Here is a 19,145-nt window from a genome sequence, read left to right on the forward strand (position 1 = left end):
CGCCTCTACCACCCTTTCTGTAAAAAAAAAAAAGTAGTTCCTTAGATTACTCCCGAGCCTATCACCTCTTAACTTCATCCTATGCCCTTTCATTCTAGAGCTTCCTTTCAAATGAAAGACTTGCCTCATGCGCATTTACACTACATAGGTATTTAAACGTCTTTGTCATATCTCCTCTCTCCCGCCTTTCCTCCAAGATATACATATTGAGATCTGTAAGTCTGTCCCCATACGCCTTATGACGAAGACCACGCACCATTTTAGTAGCCTTCCTCTGGACCGATTCCATCCTGTTTATATCTTTTTGCAGGTGCCATCTCCAGAATTGTACACAATATTCTAAATGAGGTCTCACCAGAGTCTTATATGGGGGCATCAATACCTCATTTTTCCTACTGGCCATACCTATAGCTTTAACCACTGCGTAACACTCTCCCCTACACACAGCTGCAACCTTGACAAACACTTGCATAACTCTAAGGGAGCTGCCAGTTTAAGCAGCCTTAGTTAGCTTCCACAAGAATGGTGACCCAGCATTGATCTGAATATACATGACACTAATATGGACACTAATATGACACTAATATGGAATTAAGCATTTTACTCAGTCCATCAGCAGCAATTTTGTGAAACATAGGTAGTGGCTTTTGCACTGAGGGAGTTTTACATAGAGCAGGGGTGTCAAAGTCCCTCCTCGAGGGCCGCAATCCAGTCGGGTTTTCAGGATTTCCCCAATGAATATGCATGAGATTTATTAGCATACAATGAAAGCAGTGCATGCAAATAGATCTCTTGCATATTCATTGCTTACATAAATAGAAAGAGCTGTACATAAATAAATTACTATTGCCACTAACCCAAATAAAGTATCCATTAATACAGGATTGGAGATATAGTAGTATATGATACAGACTTTGATGCACTTTATGAATGGCCTTTTAATGAGGTGGTTGGGTAGATTGTGAATGTTTTAATATATTTATAAGGCATGAATTGTATGTAGAAAAGGTGTTGTTTAGGTATTTTATAGAAAGCAATAAATTTGTGAACACTTTATTTGAATTAGTGGCAATAGTAATTTATTTATGTTAAATATATAGCTCTTTCTATTTATGTAAGTTATGTGTTAATTTATGTGGGCTATTGAAATGATATTATAAATCCCATATTTATTGGGGAAATCCTGAAAACCCAACTGGATTGCGGTCCTCGAGGAGGGACTTTGACACCCCTGACATAGAGTATTCAACACAGAGACATTAAAATACCTGGCACAGGAATAAGCTATAACAAATGAATCTTGCCTTGATGAACGAAATTAATTGCGTAGTTCAAAACTGACAATAAATGAACTGAGCAAGTTTAGGAAACTTGCTCGTCAGTGTGACTGCACCTAATATGGGCTACAGTTCCACCCTTCCATAACTCCAATATCAATGATATTGTCACTGTACTGCTCAGATTGCCAAATCCAAGTTGTGAGTCCTTCATGCTTGCTATCACTTGTTAATGCCCCAACATCATCATCGGACTTTCACTCTTCAATATACTTCTCTGAATCTGTGTCGAAGAGTAAATTAGTTGTGTTTTCAAATGCTATGCATGCCAAGGCTTTACATGGAGTTTGTTTGTATGTAAAACCCCTTCTGTACTGTGCGACCACAAAGTTGGGTGCTAAAGCCTTACTAAACTTGTTCAAAGCCTGAGCACACTTTATTGTACGAGGGGCCACTGTAAAGTTCTCAGCCCAACCAAAGCAGTTGGGGCAGTCTCCGTTGAGGGTTATACACTTAGTCCAGTGATTTTCCACTTTTTTTCATTCTGTCGGAAAAAGAGAGAACGAAAAAAGTGAAAAATTGCTGTACTACGTGTATTACCCTCGATGGAGACTGCCCCAAATTTGTTGGTTGGGCTGAGAACTCCTCAGTGGCCCCTTGTATCAGCCCCTTAGATTGTAAGCCCTCAAGGGACTGGAAAATACCTCCTGCACCTTGAGCTACAACTGACAAAGATGTGAGCTAAATTAACCCCCCCGCCCTTTCCCCAAAGCTGAAGGACACTCCTGCTATTGAAATGAAAGCACTGACCACAGGATATTGTCAATGATTGAAATGTGTAAAGCAGCCTTATGGGTCTTGAGTGCAGGAAAATGCAAATGTGCTTAATTTCTGAGACATTTTTCTTGTTTGAACGTCTCTGTTAGAGTCCTCTTAAATAAATCATTGTTTCCCATTCAATTTCTACGAGTATTTGCTGCAAGGCTATTAAACTTCAAGCCTGTGATATTAATTTTGTCCCCATGGAACACGGTGTTGGGAATGTTATCAGAGCAAACAGTGAGCTTAATTAATTTTCTCGTGATATTAGTTGTTATTTCAGCACTACAGAACTGCTGCAGGCTGCTTTTCTTAATCAGAGCTTTAGGGCCCGGACTGTTTCTTTCTCTGTGAAAATAAATTTCAGGTGCCGTGTGTTGTCTGTGCACACGCAGCCTGTTTTCTTTAAGTTTGTCATTTACTTATGAGCTTGTGGGTTTCTGAGTCAGAAACAAGGGAACCTGAAGCAAAACCCAGAAACTGGAAAGTCAATCCCAAAGATTGTTTTTCACATTATCTCCACCTAGAATGAAAACTTACTAGACAGCTCATCTATTTAATCATTGATGAATCAGAGGGATCCAGATTGCAAAAAGATTTAGCTGGAGACGAGGAACACTTCCACTCCCTTATAGAAGGAGCTTGTTAAAAGTTGACTCACTTTTTAAACTTTCTGGACGTTTTTTCTTATTAGATCTTCAAAACAAAAGTACATATTGTTACAGTTATTTAGGGTTTTGTGGATTTAGGAGCCATATATAAAGGACTTAGGTGTCTTACTTTCCTTCTAAACTCACCCTCATTTATTATCTCTGGTTCCTATGAAGACAAAATTATAGGCTAGGAGAGAGAATGCTGCTGTAAAGAGCTACAGGTGGCAGACAGCAGCAATAAGGGGAAGAGAGGTTGGGTAGTAGAGGCAGGGATTGGGAGTGGAGCTGTGGGGAGAGGAATAGAGGGGGCTAGGAAGGGTGAAGGGATCTGATACGGGTTACTGGCAGGGAGAGAGAATTCTTCTGTGTGATGAACTGGCAGAGAGTAGAATGGAGGAGGAGTCTAATGAATTGGGGCAGTGGTTAAAGCTACAGCCTCAGCACTCTGAGGTTGTGGGCTCAAACCCACAGTACTCTCTGTGACCCTTGGCAAGTCACTTAATCTCTCCATTGCTTCAGGTACAGTAGACATATTGTGAGCCCGCCAGGACAGACAGGGAAAAATGCTTGAGTACCTTCCTATCCCTCTATCCTTCCTTTTATTTTTATTTACATATTGTAATTAAAACTTCCCTATTCCCCAGTTTCTTTCGTTTCTAATAAGTCTAATTTTGTTTTAGTCCAGTTTTACCTCCTCTTTATTTTAATCAAATTTCTATATTAGATTTTTCCAATTTTTAATATTGTAAACTGTCCAGATACGTGTGATGGTCGGTATATCAAGCCATAAATAAACTTGAACCTATGCAAACTGTTTTGAGCTCCCCTGGGAGAACGGTATAGAAATTTGAATACATACATAAATAAATAAAATTACTGGGTTCAATTCTCACTGCAGCTCCTTCTGACTCTGGGCAAAGTCACTTAACCCTCCATTTCTTAAGGTATTAAAAAATTTGCATTATGAGCCCACTAGGGACACAGAAAGCACCGGCATATGTTCAATAGTGCTATAGAAATGATTAGTAGTAGTAAAGCAGCTTAAGGGGAAGAGGGGCTGGGTGAAAGGGGAACAGGCTGAGAGTGAAGCTGTGGGAGGAGAATAGAGGAGGATTTGAAAGGTTACTGGCAGGGGAAAGAATGCTGAAGACAATACGATGAAACCTTCCACCCAATATGCGGCTGCAGCCAAGAAAGCAAACAGGATGCTGGGAATTATTTAAAAAAGGGATGGTTAACAAGACTAAGAATGTCATAATGCCCCTGCATCGCTCCATGGTGCGATCTCATGTGGAGTATTGCGTTCAATTCTGGTTTCCTTATCTCAAGAAAGATATAGTGGTGCTAGAAAAGGTTCAAAGAAGAGCGAAAAAGATGATAACGGGGATGGAGCTCCTCTTGTATGAGGAAAGACTAAAAAGGTTAGGGCTTTTCAGCTTGGAAAAGAGACGGATGAGGGGAGATATGAAGTCTAGAAAATCCTGAGTGGAATAGAATGGTACAAGTGGATTGATTTTTCACTCCGTCAAGGGGACACTTGATAAAGTTACAGGGAAATACTTTTAAAACCAATAGGAGGAAATTTTTTTTTCACTCGGAGAATAGTTGAACTCTGGAACACATTGCCAGAGGTTGTGGTAAGAGCAGATAGCGTAGCTGGTTTTAAGAAAGGTTTGGACAAGTTCCTGGAGGAAGAGTCCTTAGTCTGTTATTGAGAAAGACATGGGGGAAGTCACTGCTTGCCTTGGATAGGTAGCATGGAATATTGCTACACCTTGGGTTTTAGCCAGGTATTAGGGACCTGGATTGGCTACAGTGAGAACGGGCTACTGGCTTGATGGACCATTGGTCTAACCCAATAAGGCTATTCTTATGTTCTTATGTTGCTGCAAAAGGGAAGCGGCTGGGTGAAAGGGAAGAGGACTGGGAGAAGAGCTGAGCTGTGTATGAGGAGCAGAAACAAGCTGTGAGAGAATGGGCAGTGATAGGAGATTCAGAGGCAGGCCACGGAGAATCAAACGCACGGAAGAAAGAGAAATCTCATAAATGAGAGGAAGACTGGAAAAGAATTCTTGGAAGAAAAGGAACATGAATGGAAAGAAAACATAGGAGAGGACCAAGATTAAGCAGAGATGGAGGATCGCAAACGACAAACATAAAAGCTTGAAAATTGTTTTAGTAATAGTTTTGTCAAGTAGAGGACCTATAATCAAGTCTCAAACTGAAAGAAGAATGGAAAGGAACACCATTTCTCTTTTTCACAATAATAAAACAATCATGCCTCTTTTAGATCCCATAGGGAGACAATAGGGCTGGACCAAGTAGGCTCATTATGCTACGTCAGGCCAAAGAAACAGCATGGCAGCATATGGGTGGAATTTGGAAATGGTATGTTCCTATGGGTTCCCTCTTGAATCAGCTACCGAGCCCTGGCTTCCTTTCGTGCTCTTAGTACTGCTCTGCTGATTGATACCTGACTCAGCTCAGAGCTTTTAGAGTCTGATCTATGTGGCTGCACAGGGCACCATGAATAAGGAAGTTTGCTACAGTGGTGCCCCATCCCCTAATGGCGTAGTAAGGGTAGAAGGCGCTCAGGATGGTGGTGTCCCCCTCTCTGTGCCCCCCTTCCTTCCTGCCCTCCCTTTCACACTTGCGTTCTCCCTCCCCCCGTATCTGTTAATCTTTACCAGTGCAAGTGGCTTCTGCAAGTATGCTCCTCTAGCCAGCATTGGATTTCCCTTTGATGTCAATTCTTGGCCTGTGACCCGGAAGTGATTCAGAATGGAACCAGGCTGATGTGAACAACAGGCAGAAGTTGCTTGTGCTAACAAAGATAATACAGAGGTATGGGGTGGGGAGAGGGATGGCGCGAGGGTGATGTGGTATGGTAGGGTGATGTGGAGAGGAGCCAGCACCCCCACCGACCTGGCACCTGGGACGGTCCACACACCCCCTTACTATGCCACTGTCATCCCCATACCCTTCCAAATCATGAGGGTAATTCTATAATAGGGTGCCTAAAACAGGATGGTATACAGGTGCCTATTTAAAGCCTATTCTATAAAGGAAAGTAGATGTCTTTTCTTTATAGAATACTAGCACAAGTGTTAGAAAAGCTGCCTACATATAAGCTGCAATTGCGCCACCCTGTGGCTGATATGAATGCTCATGCCTACTCATAGATGTTAGAACACATGTAAATTATAGAATATTTTCATCCATGCTGTGCCCAATCTCCACCCTTGTGAATGACTACTGGGAAAGTACACACCATCAAAACACAGTGCATAATTTTCTGCTTGTTGGTATTCTATGAGAGGTGATTTACATATGTTCCCACTGCCTAAAACTAGGCCGTTCCTTATAGAATGTGTGTTGAGCTGAGCACCTCCACTCATTTTGAAAAGCCGACGCCTATGTTTTTCTATGACTGCAAAAGGTGAAACTGGCTGACCTTTTCACAAATATTGTTTATGATTTATTTATATTTTACGCTTCTCAAGGCAGAGTATAAAAATACTTTGATAAAAATACATATAGGGCTCCTCTTGCAAAGCTGCAGTAGAGGTTTCTACCATGGGCTGGCAAGGTAAATGTTCCAATGCTCATGAAAATTCTATGAGTGTCAGAACATTTACCTTGCCAGCCCGCGGTAGAAACTTCTACCACAGATTTGTAAAAGCCAACGATAATCAGTCCAGCCCGTAAAAGCAATTTGCAGACTAAAACTAGAATTACAATGTAAATAAAAATAAAATAACAATAAAATGAAATAACATAAAGCATAAAATAAAAACCATGTGGCAGAGTGGAATGGATTGTTCAGTTGCTCCCCAAACCAGATGATAATCAGGTCTTAAAAGTTAAGTATGATCTTTGCATTCTTCTGGTATCTTTCTGCAAAAAAATTGTTCATTCATAATAGTATTTGTTTCTTAAGTTCTAAGAAACCATTTTGTGATCCCAGACACCCAAGCCATCATATTGGGCAATATGAAACTGAAAGAGGTACCTACCAAAGATCTTAGGTCAGCCACTATATAGGAGGAAAACAACCACCTAGTGCAGTATTCTTCAACCACTGGTCCGTGAACTGGTGCCGGTCCGCAGAAATTTCCTGCGGCTGGAACTTGCCTTGGGCCTGAGGAGATCAGTGCACAAAGCTGCGGGTTGCGGAGGCGGCGGCTCCTACGCACGTCCTGCACCTGAACCGGAAGCTTTCTCTCTGACATCACAACATCAGAGGAAAAGCTTCCGGATGATGCGCGAGGAGCCACCGCACGTGGCTTTGTGCACTGATCCCAGCCCGAGGCGTATTCTGGCCACGGACCGGCAGTGAGGAAGAGGGGAAGTGAGGAAGAGGGAGACAGCCACAGGTAAGCATAAAACAGCCAGGTGGGAGCGCTGCTATGTTTCTTGCAGAGGGGGAGGAAGACAATAGAGACAGCTGGCTTTTTCAAGCCGTTGTTTGTAAACAAGAGAGGGCAAGACACCCAGCCTCACCCAACTGCCGTGATGAAGGGATGGCACATAGAGGGAGGGAGACAACAAAGGTAGGGGGAATGATTTTATTTTCAATTTAGTGATTGAATTGTGTCAATTTTGAGAATTTACATCTGCTGTCTGTATTTTGCACTGTTCAGGGAGAAATGTATTTGTTTCTTTTTCTCTGGGGCTGTACTGCATGCAGAGTCTTGAATCTTAGGATTTTGTTTGAATATATTAGTAATTTTAGTTTGTGGTCCCATATTTGCATAGGGGTAATCTGTTCTGGTAGCAATGAATGTTGAGAAGCATACAGTGTAGTTTAATTTTGTGGTTAACCATTATGTGGTGTTAATAAGATTATATTGTGTGTATCTATGAAAAATGAATGAAAAAAATAGTGTTACAATTAGTACTATTATGGGGGTGGGGTCTGAGGCAGAGATGGACGGGGTCTGGCCCACGACTTAGCCCAGTGTTCTTCAACCGCCGGTTCGAGGACCGGTGCCGGTCCACAAAATAATTATTTTATTTCCGCCGGTCCAAAGGTGTAAAAAGGTTGAAGAACACTGACTTAGTGGATCAAGTTCCACGGTGGTTTGTTAAAACTAAAGTCATGTTAATGTCAAGAGAGCAGGTTGAGGATGTTCCTTTGCTGAAAGTGTGACCTATTTAGGTGTTTTATTGGATTCTCAACTTAGGGCTCCTTTTACAAAGGCGCGCTAAACCGCCTGCCGCGCTAGCCGCTACCGCCTCCTCTTGAGCAGGCGGTAGTTTTTAGGCCAGAGCGGGGGTTAGCGCGTGATGAAAAGTCGCGTGCGTTAACCCCGCTAGCGCGGCTTAATAAAAGGAGCCCTTAATTTCCAGGGCTCATGTACAGAGCGTAATTAAAGACTTATTTTAAATTGCGGATGTTAAGTCAACTCCGATCATATTTGACAAAGTATGATTTTAAGAAAGCGGTTCAAACTATAGTTCTTGCCGGGCTGGACTATTGCAATATTGTGTTTTTGGGCTTGCCAGCAACATGTTTGCATGTATTACAGGTGGCTCCGAATTCCATGATACGAATACTCTGTAGATTTGACAGGTTTGAACATGTTACTAGACATTATATTGCATTGTATTGGTTAAAAGTGAAGTTTCGAGTGACGTGCAAGCTTCTCTTGATGGTATATTTAGGTGTCAATCATATGGCGCCTAAGTATTTGTGTGACAGTTTAACACCTTATATTCCTGCAAGACATTTGAGATCTTCTACACAGGCACGTTGGACTATCCCGGCTCTGAGGAGCTTGCATTATAAGTGTACAAGGAAGAGTGTGTTTTCATGTGCAGGCCCCATGGAGTGGAACAAGCTGCCTGTGAATTTACGACATCGGAAAAACTTACAGGAATTTAAGAAATTGTTAAAGAAACATTTGTTTTGCATTATGAAATATGGCATTCAATGATACTGTGGTAGCGCAAATGATTGTACATAATTGAAATCATGCTTTGTAATTGAATCATGTCACCTGGCAATATGGCGGGTCTTATGAGTCAGCAGATTTTTTTTGTTATTTGTTTAATTATTTATTTGTATTTATTTATTTATACCCCGCCTATCCCAAGGCGGGTCACAATGAAACACCTGCATAAGCAAAATCATATACATTACAAGAGATAAAATATCAATAATAAGAATGTGAAGCCTCAAAAAATTACAAAAAGGCTCCCAGCGCCTCACATCCAAAAAAACTTTAAATCAAACTCCATATTTCATCTTACAGAAAAGATGTTTCTTCTACATTTTCTTGAAACTACTCAAATTTGTTTGCTGACGTAAATATCCTGGGAGCTTAGTCCACTCCTGAGGACCCACGCATGAAAACATGCTAGCTCTAGCCGCAGCTAGACGCAGTTGTTTCACTGTCGGAATATGTAGGTCAGCGTGAGTCACCGAATGCAACATATGCTGCAGTTCATATGGCAAGTAGCAGCTAGTATTTATGTGTGCAGTGGTAACAATCACACACACATGCCCATATTCTATAATGTATGTGTACAAATTGGCGTCTTACAGGTACCTAGAGAGTGCCTGGTTGGAGCTTTATCTTTAAAGGAACATAGGTGCCTCCTTTCCTTTGCAGGGGTGGGCAATCACAGTCCTCCAGGGCCGCAATCCAGTCAGTATTTCAAGATTTCCACAATGAATATGCATGATATCGATTTGCATACAATGGAAGCGGTCCATGCAAATTAATCTCGTGCATATTCATTGTAGAAAATCTTGAAAACCCGACTGGAACTCGAGGACCATGTGGCCCACCCTTGCTTTAGAACAGTGGTTCCCAAACCTGACCTGGGGGACCCCCAGCCAGTCAGGTTTTCAAGATATCCCTAATGAATATGCATGAGCGAGATTTGCATACCTGTCACTTCCATTATATGCAAATCTCTCTCATGCATATTCATTAGGGATATCTTGAAAACCTGACTGGCTGGGGGTCCCCCAGGACAGGTTTGGGAACCACTGCTTTAGAGAATACAACTATAAATGCCCACCTATGTGGTTAAGTGCAAGCACTTAGAAACTAAAGTTAGTGTGACTGCTGACACCTCAATCCCAGAGGTACAAACACAATTTGTTCTCTAAATTTTGCGTGTGTGAATCCTGCTCATGCTCTGTCCAGACTCCACCCACATGTACGCTTCCAGTGTAAGATATATGCATATTTACAGAACAATGCATATGTATTTATCACTTACTTGAATAGTGTAAATCTTTTTTGCACACATTTAGTATGTAAACGTTGGCACCTTTTTATAGAATTGTCCCCTTAGGGACTCTGCTTGTCAAAATAGAAACATTCACTGTCATTGTTCTGCTGCTTGATAACGTTGAATAACAGAAAAGCCCGCCAAGTCTGAAGGCGTTAGAGTCCTGTCAGGAGCCAGGAAACGTCATTGAGGATAACTGACAGCGGATGCTGCCGCGATCAGGTCAAACCTGCTGCCTCCCTCAAAACCATCAAAGGACGGCCTAGTCTCAAGCTTTTAATAAACCATTGTGGGATATTACCTGCTCTGGGGGTTGTTTTGCTCCGCTGTTGTGGCGGATCACAGAGATAATTTGGGAGCAGTCATTTGAGCTTGGAGGTTGCAGAAGTGTTACGAGCAGATAGCCGATGGAAGTGTAACAGTAGGGCACAAGTAAATATAAGTCTGTTTCAGATCCACAGCATGAAAAGAGATTTTTTTGTGCGCAGCAGGGAAAACTGTTGCGTCTGTCTGGCTATGGCATGCATCACTGCTGCTTCTTGACAGCTTCACCACAGAGAGATGCAGATTAAATTCTCACTTGCAGGTTTTGAAGCTAAGGGTGTTTGACTGGCGAGGCTGCTGAATAATACGTAAGGAATAAAGGAAAATGAGAAGGAAATGCTAATTGGCAAATTAAAACCTGCTATTTTATTTAGCTCCTAAGTTGGAAATTATAATGAGAGGTGGTATGGGTCTTGTCCTTGAGCAGAACTGGGAGATATTTTTTTCAAATCAGTTTTCCATTTAACGTGATGTTGAAAGTGCTTCACTGTAGTATTTCAGTTATCACCACTGAACAAATATTTTAATTTAATGATTTTTCAGTCTCTCCCCCCTCCCACTGGATGTTTTCTATGTGTCTATTGTAAAGCTATCTATGTGGAGTTTAAATTACAAACAAGAACCCAAAAGATTTTCAAGTTTCAAGTTTCAAGTTTATTAAAAATTTGATTAATCGCTCAATCCACATTCTAAGCGATTTACATATTACTAAAATTACAATAAAAAGGGGAATAATACACTGAATAGAACTGAACATACTATTGACAAAACTATTGACAAAAAAAGAACACGAGGAAAAGCATGGGTAAAAGTTACAATATGTTTTAAAGATAGAAAAACAAATAGGGAAAATACATAAGGAAAGGGAAAAGGCTAAATGTTTCAGTAAAAGATAGGAAGTAAAAGAATTATTATTAAATAGTGTAGAAATGATTAACTAGAAAAGGCGTCTTTAAAGAGAAAACTCTTCAGCTTACCTTTGAATTTTTCTATGTTTGTTTCTTCCCTTAAATAGATAGGGAGAGAATTCCAGGTTTGGGGGGCTGAAACAGAAAAGATAGCTTGTCGTCTAGTGTTTATGAATTTAAGAGAGGGAACTGATAGAAGATGTTGTTCTGTAGATCTTAATGTTCGATTAGTGGTATATGGAATCGAATATTTATGAATAAATGCTGGGGTTTTGAAAAGAAGAGTTTTATATGTAAGTAGGCATATTTTATAAGTTACACGATGTGTGACTGGGAGCCAGTGGGCTTCCCTAAGAAGAGGTGTCACATGGTCGAATTTCCTTGCTTTGGTAATCAATTTTATAGATGTGTTTTGAATAATCTGAAGGCGTTTAAGTTCCTTTTGAGCAATACCATTATATAAAGAGTTACAATAGTCTATCTTAGATAAAACGAAAGAATGGATAAGAATTTTAAGAGACTTTTCACAAAGAAATTGAGAAATAGAGCGAATTTGTCTAACCCTAAAAAAAGATAATTTGACAACACTGCTGATATGGTCATGAAAGGTGAGTTTATTATCAAATATAATTCCTAAGATTTTTATTTTTATAACTTCTTGTAAATTTTCTTGTTGTATAGCATTTAGCACAGCTGGAATCACTTAGGGAATGGAAACGTATTTCTTAGGATACTAAGGGCTCCTTTTACTAAGGTGCGCTAGCGTTTTTATTGTGCGCTAAAGATTAGCACGTGCTAACCACGTGCTAAACGAAAAATACTAACACAAGCTCTGTGGAGGTGTTAGCGTTTAGCATGTGCGGTATTGTAGCGCACGCTAAACCGCTAACACACCTTAGTAAAAGTAGCCCTAAGACATGTATATCCAGCATTGGGCAATATATAACTAATAAAACTTTAAGTTATTAAATCAAGCTTTTTTTTAATTAGCACCCACTAAAAAGGCATTCTATAATTTAGGTGCACCCATTTTCATACCCCTAGCACACATAAATGCCTGAAATACTAGTACTGTACTCAATGCGGCTCACTTTCTCCTTTAGCTTGAACCAATCCTCAATATTCACCTCATGTATTATACCGTTAGTGATTACTCACAAATTCAAGCCACTACATTTTTCTTAAGAACCTCCGAACACCATTCCAGGCTCCATGCAGTCATTGCCTTAAGTGTGACGTGCAGATTCATCACAGGTTCTAGATAAACCGTTCTTCAACTATCCAGTTTTAATAATTTAATTTTAATAGATAATTTTTTATTTAAAGTGCAAAGTGTAAAATGCAGAATTAAATATCACTCATTTTATCTTGAAGGCTACTAGTACTTTAAAATTCTACAAGTACTTAGCTTTTCCGTGTGGTCTTAATCATCGGGATAATCAAGCCGCTGACATGTTTCGCCGGAGCTTTTTCAAGGCGTTATCCCAATTTACTTAACCCGCCAGCTTTAGAGACCACTTTCTTCTCATACAAGACCACATGGAAAAGCAAAGTACTTGTAGAATTTTAAGTACTAGTAGTAGATAAAATGAGTGATATTTAATTCTGCATTTTAAACTTTGCACTTTAAATAAAAAATTATCTATTAAAATTAAATTATTAAACTGGATAGTTGAACAGTTTATCTAGAACCTGTGATGAACCTGCATGTCAAGCTTAAGGCAATGACTGCATGAAGCTTGGAGTGGTGTTCGGAGGTTCTTAAGAAAAATGTAGTGACTAAGTGTATACTCATTAAACTCAGGAATTTGTTGCCAGAAAATGTGGTAAAAGTAGTTACAGTAGCTTAGCAGGGATTAAATTTTGGATAATTTCCTAAAATAAAAGTCCATAAGCCATTATTAAGATGGACTTGGGAAAATCCATTGCTGATTTCTAGAATAAGCAGTATAACATCGGTTTTACTCTTTTGGGATCTTGCCAGGTACTTGGAACTGAATTGGCTGCTGTTCGAAACAGAATACTCAGTTTGATGGACTTTCAGTCTGAACCAGTATGGTCTATGTTCTTATGTTTTTATAACATACATACTTGCAAGGAGGTGCATACATGGTCAGGACTCTGTAGATTATATAGAAACATGACAGCAGTTAAAAGCCAAATGGCCCATCTAGTCTGCCCATCCACAGTAACCATTATCTCTTTCAGAAAGATCCCATGTGCCTATCCCAGGCCCTCTTGAATTCAGACACAGTCTCTGTTTCCAACACCTCTTCCACGCATCTACCACCCTTTCTGTAAAAAAGTATTTCCTCAGATTACTCCGGAGCCTATCACCTCTTAACTTCATCCTATGCCCTCTCATTGCAGAGTTTCCTTTCAAATGAAAGAGACTCGACCAATGTTTCCTCTAAGGATTGATGAGGTGTGTGCAAAAAAAATATGCATGAGCGACAAGTTACATACTCCACAAATTTATGAGCAGGCGCGGAGGACGCATTTTTAAACAAATGTAGTTTATCCTTGTACTCCTTATGTAATTTTAATCATCTATGGATATGTTTGTATGTTTATTGTTCAAATGGTTTTATTTATTTCCCCAAATTTATTTTTCTTATATGCATTGAAAATATTTGATATTGCGTTTAAATCAAAATCTCAATAAACTTGAAACGAGTGCCCGTGAGATTGTGGGAGGGTTAAATACTCAAAGCTTAGAAGAATAACAATTTACTTAAAGTTTTTGGTACGCCAGCTTTCTGGTATCTTTACATACAGTGGCGTACCTAGCATATGTAACACCCGAGGCCCATAATTTCTTGGCAACCCCCCCCCCCCCATCTGTAAGAAAAACATGATTTTTAGTAACAAACCACACGTCACACATGAGTACCTAGGAAAAGGCAGCATCTTACATATTGCAGTGAGCAGTACATCAATACACCCATTGTAAAACTAAACAAGCCAGACCAGCACAGATCAATCCTAAACCGTCAATCCTAACAGAAAACCATGTCTTTCGAACACACAGAACACAGAAAACACCTTCGCCTAGTATGGAATATGTCATCACAAACTAACCCCTCACCCTTTTACAAAACTGTAGTGTGGATTTTAGCCACAGTGGTAACAGCCCTGACGCTCATAAATTCTGAGTATCAGAGCTGCTACCACCACGGCTGGCGCTAAAAAACGCTCCACAGTTTTGTAAAAGGGGGATAAAATAGAAATACACAGCTTCAACGCTTTAGCTCAGAGGTGCCCAAACTTTTTGGGCTTGCGAGCTACTTTAAAATGACCAAGTCAAAATGATCTACCAACAATAAAATTAAAAAACACAAAGCACACTATACGCTAAGAAAATGTTAATTATCATTCCTATTCTGGGTTTTTTCAAAGAGGTCAAGGCAGATGACTCTATGCATTGTCACCTCAGTAACAACCATACAAAAATAGACAAATATACCCCCCATCCTTTTTATTAAACTACAATAGCAGTTTTTAGCGCAGGGAACTGCGCTAAATGCCCAGCGCTGCTCTCGACGCTCATAGGCTCCCTGCACTAAAAAACACTATTGTGATTTAGTAAAAGGGGGCCATAGTGCAAAATATTGACAGCACATATATATTCAGACACATTTTGATCACTAAATTTAAAATAAAATCATTTTTCCTACCTTGTCTGGTGATTTCATGAGTCTCTGGTTGCACTTTCATCTTCTGACTGTGCATCCAATCTTTCTTCCCTTCTTTCAGTCTGTATGCTTCCTCTCCTCCAGACCTCATTCCCTCCCCTAACTTTTTCTTCCTCTCTCCTTGCCCTTTCTTTATTTTTTTTCCTCTTGATGCCCCCTTTCTTTTTTTCTGTTTCCCTTCTGTCTCCCTGCCTGCCCCCTTTCTTTCTCCCTACCCTCCACAAAGCCACTGCTGCCACCATCGGGGGAAACAGGCCCCAAAGCCACCGCCGCAACCATCGGGGGAAACAGGCCCCAAAGCCACCACCGCGGCTGCCCCAAGCTCTCTCTGCTTCCCACCGGGCCGACCAGCATTCCCCTGACGTCAATTCTGCCGTCGGAGAGGAAGTTCCGCCCATCCAGGCAGCGATTGGCTGGCCCGAACTTCCACTCCGACTGCAGCCTTAGGGCGGGTGCACAGCCGGGGCGGACCGCCCCCCCCCTTGGTAGGACACTGAAGACGTGGCAGCGGTTCCTCTCACGAATCCCCACCTGCGTCGGAAGTCCGATGCAGTCGGGGATCTTGAGAGGAGCCGCTGCTGCATCTTTTAACTTTAAAATACAGGCCGCCGCCGCTTCCTCTCACCTCCTCCCGCCCTCGAGTGAGCGACAGAGGAAAGCGTATGAGCGACGCCACTGAAAATAGTGAGCTATCGCTCATGCACTCACCTTAGAGGGAACACTGGACTCGACTCATGCGCATTTATATTACATAGGTATTTAAACGTCTCTATCATATCTCCCCTCTCCCACCTTTCCTCCAAAGTATACAGATTGAGATCTTTAAGTCCTCCTGCTGCATTTAGGCATCCACATTTATTTCGGTTTTATGGCTGGTGTAACCGCAGGCACACAGGCCTGGATTCTGTAACCAGTGCCGTTGTTAGCAGCCGCCTTTAAATCATCTGCCGATTGCATATCAACCGTGCGATGACGCTGAGTACAGAATCGCACCTCTGGAAAAGATAGGCACTGGAAATATAGGCATTCTGTTCATAGAAAAAGATTTGGGCTCATAACTGCGTAACACTTTTTTTTTTTTCAACCTAACCTTATGTTCCTGTCCTGTGCGGAGAGGAGAAGAAGTGTTGGTACTGGCTGACTGCCTACAAGACGTGCCTCTTGCCATGAGAGGCATGTCCTATAGGCAGTCAGCCGGCACCTCTCTTCCTCGCTGGCATCTTGCGGCACACCCGTTTGTGACACACTGCATTATAGAATAGGCTCCTGCTAAAAAATAAAAATGGAAGCCCTCAGTTATAGAATTGTTCCCTAAAGGGCTAATTTCATAAGGAGCTGTCTGAGTTTTGGTAGCAAAAATGTTTATTAATTAAAATTTGATATACCACCTTATCATTTATTTCAAGGTGGATATACATTTTAAAATAGGGTAAAAATAGATAATACAATTTAACATAACTTTAACAAAATAAACATACACGATTAGATAAAACAATAACATACACAACTGGACAAATGGTTACGAGTGGAAAAAAGGGGAGAACTACAATGATTAAAGAAAAGTAAGATATAAAGGTATAAACAAAAGGATGGGGTTAAAAACAAGTAAGTCCAGTACAAGCGGACTCATAAAAGATTTAAAAAAATTTTAAATCCTTAAAAGGACATTTACACTTGAAAGGAATCTTTGAAAAGGAATGTCTTAAGAAAAGATTTAAATTTCTCAAGATTAGTTACCTCTCAGAGCATTTGGTGACAAATTCCAGAGGGTTGGGGCAACTACTTGTGTTAATACACAAAAAGTGCTAATACACAAAAAATATAAATTAGCATAGACATACTAAAACATAAATGAATTGGTCATAATATAAAACTGACAAAAATGAATGCATTATAAATATACAAAAATGAGTAAATAAATAATACTAAATGACAAGTCTATGGATATATAAATACACATATTTAAACCATAATAACCTGTTGCTGAACCACAATTATGTAAATAAAATGAATAAATAATTAATTAAATAATAAGACTAAAATGATGAATACATAGATATATAAATACACATTAAATAAATATAAATGTGTATTGCTGAACCCTCAAGGTGTATAATTATATAAACAGAGGTACATATAGAAATGTAAAAACTTTTCCTGAACCAGTTTAATGACATACCCTTAAGGTGTACTCTCATAACTATTTCCAAAGAAGAATCTAAGGCATTTGGAGAAAGTTATAAGAAACAGAGAGACATAGAAATATGACGGCAGATAAAGGCCAAATGGCCCATCCAGTCTGCCCATCCGCAGCATCCACTATCTCCTCCTCTTCCTAAATCAGGGTTGTCCAACGTTAGTCCTCAAGGGCCGCAATTCAATCGGGTTTTCAGGATTTCCCCAATTAATTTACATGAGATCTATTTGCATGCAGTGATTTCATTGTTTTCAAATAGATAACATGCATATTCATGTGAGAAATCCTGAAAACCCGACCTGGCAAGGGTTGAGATTGGACACCCCTGCCCTAAGAGAGTTATCTAGATTTCTGTCTGTCTCTCTATATAATATTATTTATAGATGTACATATTTATGGGCTATTGATGGATTGATGATGACAATAGAGCTGTGAATGTAAATCTGTGGAACTTATCAATAAAGATTGTTTGAAGTTCCACCTGTATAGATTTTGCTTATTGGACAAAGGATATGATAGCATTTATTTAAAAATCTGTGTTGTACATTAAATCAACCCTGGCATACTACTCACACTACTCAGTGTTCGAGCTTGGAACACACATCCTACCCAACATAAAATTCTAGGTCAGGTTGAGGCCATAAGCAATTTGCCCTTTATTTTCTTTGGCCACGCTAGGCCTCAAATAAAATAGACAAATTCCATCTGAATATGTACTCTGCGAGCTATTAAAACTGCAGTGATAACTAGCAGTGGCTCTGGAATGTAAACAAAAGCAGGCAGGAAAGGGGATCAAATTTGGACTGGTGCCCATTTTTTTTCGATGTTTATATTTCTTATATTTTTTTCTATATGTCTCATTCTATCAGTGATACAGATTGTAAGTTAGAAATCCTTTTTGTTCTTTGAATCTATTGCTTATTTGTAATTATATATCCCTGTATTATGGTGCCTATTCTCTTTTCGAGATGTTATAGATTAACAATTTAAAAAAAAAGGAAAAAGTGGTTTTTAAAAGAGGAGGCCAAATGAGTGAGAGAAAGATACAAAGGATTTCTCTTATGGAAAGGCCTTTTTACATATGTGAAAGGACTTTATAAAATTACCCATCAGTTATGTAAATAAAAAAAAATTTGCTCTGTTTTAGAAGGACAACAAGGGCTCCTCTGTGTCTCTAAAGAATAGGTATTCAGACCCAGCCGCAAGAGAACCTGACAGCAAATGCAAATTTCTATAGGTAAAATACACAAGTAGAAAACAAACAACGAGGCTGACTAATCGATGTTCAAATTCGAGTCATTTCAAGCAATAAAGGAATTTGAACATCGATTAAACACCTTCGTTGTTTGTTTTCTGCTTTCACGCTTGCGGAGGTAGTATCTCCTGTTTCTTGTGATGAATATACACAAGTAGCCAGGTATTCTATAAAATGCACACATACATGTACATCAGAATTCCACCCAAACTATGCTCCCAGGAATGCATATGTGTAGTGCGAGACTGCACATATTAATGAGCACACACCCTCTTGTTGGCACATTATCCCCCGGGTTCAATATATGGTGCCAAAGATTTGTACACCTAAATTTGTGCATGTACCCAAGATACATGCAGTTTAATTGAGTAATGAGCCATTGACTATCAATAATTGGATCCAAACAACCAGTTATTGATGTTAATGGGCACCAATTAGAATTTGCACGCACATCTGGACGCATGCTATTCTATAAGGCATGGCGCTTAACTCTGCATCTCCCCAATAACCCTTATGGCTGCAGGTGGCACCTATATGGCAGTACAGTAGGGTTTGGTTTTTTTGGGGTGGGCTCACATTTTCCACCATCAATGTAGTAGTTAGAGTGGCTTATGGGCCTGGGTCCTCCTCTCTATGGTTCAGTGGCCCACCTCCCCAGAGTACTTAAGTCAACTAGGCTTTCCTGTAGCAGGTGCTGATGTTCCAAAGGCAAGTATGTATGTTTTTATTCTGAACTTTGGGGGGGGGGGGGGGTCAGTGAATATGGGAG

Source organism: Geotrypetes seraphini, chromosome 1 (assembly GCF_902459505.1).
Source record: "Geotrypetes seraphini chromosome 1, aGeoSer1.1, whole genome shotgun sequence".
Classification (NCBI taxonomy): Eukaryota; Metazoa; Chordata; class Amphibia; order Gymnophiona; family Dermophiidae; genus Geotrypetes; species Geotrypetes seraphini.